This window comes from Sinocyclocheilus anshuiensis, unplaced genomic scaffold (assembly GCF_001515605.1).
Source record: "Sinocyclocheilus anshuiensis isolate Anshui unplaced genomic scaffold, SAMN03320099.WGS_v1.1 scaffold24, whole genome shotgun sequence".
NCBI classification, from domain to species: domain Eukaryota; kingdom Metazoa; phylum Chordata; class Actinopteri; order Cypriniformes; family Cyprinidae; genus Sinocyclocheilus; species Sinocyclocheilus anshuiensis.
In genome coordinates, this window is record NW_015557090.1 from 1,423,669 (window position 1) to 1,429,688 (window position 6,020).

General features: G+C 41.3%; 1 pseudogene; it reads left to right on the forward strand.

Moving 5' to 3' along the window:
• The first annotated feature begins 7 nt into the window (after positions 1-7).
• LOC107677063 (putative gustatory receptor clone PTE03) lies at positions 8-800 on the forward strand (annotated as a pseudogene).
• Positions 801-6,020: the final 5,220 nt, after the last annotated feature.

The window sequence follows — 6,020 nt, forward strand, 5'->3', positions numbered from 1 at the left end:
TATTCTTGTAATTTTTCTGGAAAGGACATTGCACCATCCCATGTACATTCTAATTTCATGTCTGTCCGTCAACTCTGTATTTGGAACAGCTGCTTTTTTCCCAAGGTTACTGACAGACTTGCTGTCTGATACACACTCAGTCTCCCGTGAAGCATGTATCTTACAGGCTTTTGTCATTTATTCATATGCAGCAAATGAAAATATAATATTAATGTTAATGGCATTTGACAGATATGTAGCAATCTGTAAACCATTACAATACAACAACATAATGACCCCCAGGGTTTTATCTGTTTTAATAGCTATAAGCTGGATTTATCCAATGATTTGTCTTGGTATTGCTGGTATATTAAATGCCAGACTGACGATGTGTGGTAACAAACTGTGGAAGGTGTATTGTCACAACTGGGAAATTGTCAAGCTTTCTTGTGGAAACACTATTGCTAATAATGTTTTTGTTTTTTTTCAATATGACCACAACTCTTATTATACCATTACATTTTATATTATATTCTTATGCTAAAATTCTTATCATTTGTAGAAAAAGCTCACTGGATTTCAGGAGAAAAGCATATCAAACTTGTATTCCGCACATAGTGATCCTTTTAAATTTCTCAGTTGCTCTTTTTTGCGAGGTCACTTTGAGTCGGTTTGCGACTTTGGAGCTTCCTATAGGGCTGTCGATCATTCTTTCACTAGAGTTTCTTATAGTACCACCCATCCTGAACCCTCTTGTTTATGGTTTGAATTTTCCTGAAATTCGCAAAAAAATTCTATGGATTATAAAAGCTTCCAAATAGCTGTAGTAAATATATTTTTATTAACAATATTCAGTGATTGTATGATTGTAAATCATGATGTACATCACATTTTATGAACCTTTTAACTTGAGATTTTGCGTTTTACTGCCAGTAAATCTTTGCAACAATTATATATTTATTATACATTAAAATTTCTTAGCCTGGATAACTGTCACTGCACTCATGACATGGGTCAGATATATAGTATAGCAATGCTATAGCAAGTGAACAACTTCCCCTATTCAGAAACAATATGGCTGTTTGTATAACAAAACAGAAATAAACATAATTCAAGAATACGCAAGTATTATGCACTCAATATAATAAAGAAAATGTCTCAACTTTGTGTGTCTTCTTCATTCACTTATTTAATAGTGTAACATTGGTGGGCCAAACGAAAATGTAAATAAATAGATTAGAGATGAATGAATGAATGAATTTGTTATAAATTAAAATAAATCTAATTTGTTCTGGGAGCTGAGAGGATGCATGGAGGCTTTTTTTCGACTTTTACCTGGACTTTTAACAACATGTCTAGCAAAGATGGAGGTACTTTTTCGACTGAAAAATGTCCAAAAGCCCAACAAAATCTTCAGTGCAGACCTGCCGATGCTGATTCACATGATTGCGGTACATGCAAATGTGGCAACTCACTTAAGCTTACATGCAAAGTCACGGAGTGCATCAGCAACGTTTTGGATGAGACATTGTCTGTTAACGAATGTTTTGGATGTTATTTCGCAGCACGTTGAAGACAACACTAAACGTATTAGCGATGCGGAGCGCAGACTCTCTGAGATAGAAGATAGAAGACACAGCATTGTGGATGCCTGGCTGAAAAGGTGGACGGCTTGGAGAACAGGTCAAGGTGAGAATATATATGAATTATAGGGCTCAAAGAGGGGTTTGAATGCTCTCAGTCCACTGCATTTTTTTGCGTCATGGCTACCAAAGGTGCTTGAGCTGGACACAGCGAAAGGCCATTTTAAAATCAACCGTGCGCACAGAAGCCACGGCCTACAGAGGGGTGACAGACCGAGACCTGTGCACATAAAACTCCTCAATTTCGCCGACAAGCAACGCATAATGTCTGCAAAGTGCTACCTGAAGGTGGGTGGTCAGAAAGTCTTCATTCAGCAGGACTTCTCTCCTGCTGTCAAGGAGAAACATTATAGTTTCAACAAATCTTGCAAGGTGCTGATCCAGCATGGCATTCGTTTCACTATGCAATACCCGGCCATGCTTTGCATCACATAAGAGGGACAGAAACATTAATTGATTCTCTGACGACGGATTTCACTGCACGTTATTGAACTTATTTACTGAAATTATTTTCGTCATCATCATATTGTTGTTATTTTAGACAAAAGGAATGACCAATTCTCGCCATTCCTCTGATGACTTTAAATACTGATTACAAGGCCAGTAGAGAATTTTTAAACGCATAGAGTATACTGTAGGTCTGGTGGGTTTGGGTTTTAATTTATTTATTTTTGATACTTTTTTCCCCATGCTGTTTGCTCTGGACTATTTTTGTTGTTGTTGTTCCTAGTTTGTATTTTTCCTTTCGAAGTCGTGTATGCGGGAGTGTGTTGTTTAAATGTTTAATGGTTTTTTACTTGTCATCTGTTTGGGCATGGCTGTTACGCCTCTTAATGTCATTGGTCCTGAAATACTTTTGTGTCATTGGTCCTGAAATAATGTCACTTTTTCAGGTTGTTCAACTGCCGGTTGGCAGTGTGTTCTTTCTATTTTAATTTTTGTTTAAATTATTTGTTGAAGCCTTTCGTTGTTAGTAAACCGAAAAACTTGTGGTTATTTTTGTTCATTTCTAAAGTGGTGAAATTATACTTTGCTTCCTCAGTGCCTATCATGTCCATTTTGAAGCCAAATTTCAGATGTCTCTCTTCAATCCACTCATGTCATTTATGGGTGTTTAGGTTATGAGTGATATTAAGATTGTCTCATTAACTAAGAATGCTTTGGGAAACACATATTAACGATAAGGCACAACTTAAGGCATAACTTAAGAATGACGTAGTGTTAAGAAGGTTTCGGGAAACACCGCCCTGAATAGATTATAATTTTCCTTCCATAATAAAAGTGATGAGATTGGTTTGAATTTCTATAAACAAGAACAAATAAACTGATTGTTATATGAGAAAATTGGCACTGAATATGTGTACAAATTATTTATTTTTAGTTAAAATATCATTGTGCGTTACTTCCATAGCCACAATGAACGGAAGAATGGATAATTTACCTCAGATTTTAAAAACAAATGATATAGTTAAAACTAGGGATGCACCGATACCACTTTTTCCAGTACTTGCCCGATACCGATACTTTTATTTTTGGCATCACACAACAGAATTGCGCTCTCTCTCTATCTCTCTCTCTCGCTCTCTCTCTCTCCCTACCGTTAAGTAACTTGTGCATTGTTTTACTTACTTGTTTTTGACGTATCCGACCGAACTACAAACTTTCCAGTGATGTGTGTGATAAAGATATATTCACTCGACAAGCTCGCGCATCTGCGCCGCCACGTGCTCAATCCACTCAGCGTGCTTTGTTTATCAGCTCGCGTACATCAGCTATACAGGCATTATTAATACTGAATATTTAACATTTTATTCATTGCATACATATACTTCGTAGTAGACATCCTGAACTCCTTTCTGATGTCTGTTGTTCTGTTGTTGGTGTTTCTTTGTTTGAATATGGCGCTTATCACATGCTGTGTGGTATCGGCGTTTGGTATCGGGGCATTTTAACGAGTACGAGTACGAGTACAGGAGACCAGTATCGGGCCCGATACCGATACCAGTATCGGTATCGGTGCATCCCTAGTTAAAACTGTGAATTCTGTGCAAACAACTGTATTTCATAAAGTTTGTCTAAAAGTCACTGAGTATGTATATTGTTTTTTCACATAGAGGGAATAAGTAGCTGGATTCTGATTACTTTTATGTGACTGATCAAGCTTTTTTTATGTAGTTTGGCGTAACAATGTCACGATTCAAACGGGAGCATGGGAAAGAAGGAGTGAGGAGACGAGGAGTAAAGTAAATTCCAAAGACTTTAATGAAGTCAAAGTGGGGAACACAGGAACATGGGAAATCACAGGGAACACAAAATTACATTTACAATACCGGACGCCGAACTGATAACATGGAACACTATTTATAGAAATGACATGACGATGGGATGACGAGACACACCTGCAATCAATAGAACTGAAAAGGGGACACCTGGAACAAATAAGGACAGGAACGGGAAGGACCAAATATGGGCATGGTAACACATGGGGAGCAAATCACACACAAAACACGTAACACAGTCTGACATTACTCCTCCCTCCCGGAAGGCGTGTCCCGCGCCTTAACAATTCCACCAGGGAGGGGGGTGGGCGCCCTGGAGGCTGGTGCAGGAATGGGACATGGGGAATACCTCCTGGGCGGATCAAGCAGTCCAGGGTGCCATGGCGGCACAGGGAGCTCAGGGCGCCATGGCGGAGCAGGCAGACTAGGAAGCCATGGCAGAGCAGATGGTTCAGGAGGCCAGGAGCAGGGAACTTAGAAGGCCATGGCTGGACGACATCCGTGGCCTTGGACTCGCCACTCGGCCCGTCCACTACAGCTGAGATCTCAGGATGCCATACTACCCCCCCACCCCCCAAAAAAAAGTCCTTGGGGAGAATATCGTCTTTATCGGGCTTGACTTGAGGACTGGAGCCCTCCTTGGGCTGGACATGGGAACTGGAGCCCTTTCTGTGCTGGACACGGGGACTGGAACCTTCTCTGGGCTAAACTCGGGAACTGGAGCCCTCTCTGGGCTAAACTCGGGAACAGGAGCCCTCACTGGGCTAGACTCGGGGACTGGAACCCTCTCTGGGCTAAACTCGGGGACTGGAACCCTCTCTGGGCTAAACTCGGGAACAGGAGCCCTCCTTGGGCTGGATTCGTGGGCTGGATCCCACACTGGAGCGAGCTGTGGGGCTGGAGCCGACACTGGAGCAAGCTCTGGGGCTGGAGCCAACCGCCTTCTCCTCCTTCGATTCCGCTTTAGGTTCGGGGTGAAAGGCGTGGTCGGCGGCGGTCTTGACTTCGGTGCGGCCGGCGGACTTGACTTAGGAGCGGCCGGCGGGCTTGACTGTGGAACGGCCGGCGGAGGGGTTCCGGATCGGGATCGGAGGCTCTCCAGACACCAGATGACCGCCTCCTTCCAGTCGAGGTTGGTGGTGTCTTGGAGTTTCACGGGGCGATGGTATGTGATCCCGAGCCAGGAAAAGTGTCACCAGGGTCTCCCCATCGAGGGAGTTGGCGAGGGCAAGCAGCAGGAATGCCCTCTTTCATAAAGTTTGTCTAAAAGTCACTGAGTATGTATATTGTTTTTTCACATAGAGGGAATAAGTAGCTGGATTCTGATTACTTTTATGTGACTGATCAAGCTTTTTTTATGTAGTTTGGCGTAACAATGTCACGATTCAAACGGGAGCATGGGAAAGAAGGAGTGAGGAGACGAGGAGTAAAGTAAATTCCAAAGACTTTAATGAAGTCAAAGTGGGGAACACAGGAACATGGGAAACGGGAAATCACACAAAATTACATTTACAATACCGGACGCCGAACTGATAACATAGAACACTATTTATGCTTTATGCATGACGATGGGATGATGAGACACACCTGGGATCAATAGAACTGAAAAGGAGACACCTGGAACAAATAAGGACAGGAACGGGAAGGACCAAATATGGGCATGGAAACACATGGGGAGCAAAACATACACAAAACACGGAACAGAGTCTGACATTCAAAGGGTTATGTAGGTTTGACTGAAATAATAATGAAAAAATGTATACTTTAAATCAACATTTCAAACAACAACAACAAAACAAAACAAAAAAAACAAATAAAGACATAAAGTAGTCATTGATAATATCTAAACATGTATCCAAATCCAAATGTAATAAAAATTATTTTGGTGGGAGTGCCAATTTGGATTTCGCCTAGGCCCTAGGGCATCAAAATGGTTAGAAATGGCCCTGTTTGAGTGAAATCTGCTGAGAACTTTATCATTCCACTGTTGAAAACACTTGCGTGAATGCATTTACTTGATTAAACTTGTTACAGATCACTGACAACATTTGATTTCAAGATTGCATGTGCAGCTGAGCAAGGGCAGGGTTTTTTTTTTTTTTTTTATGCTGCGGTGTTT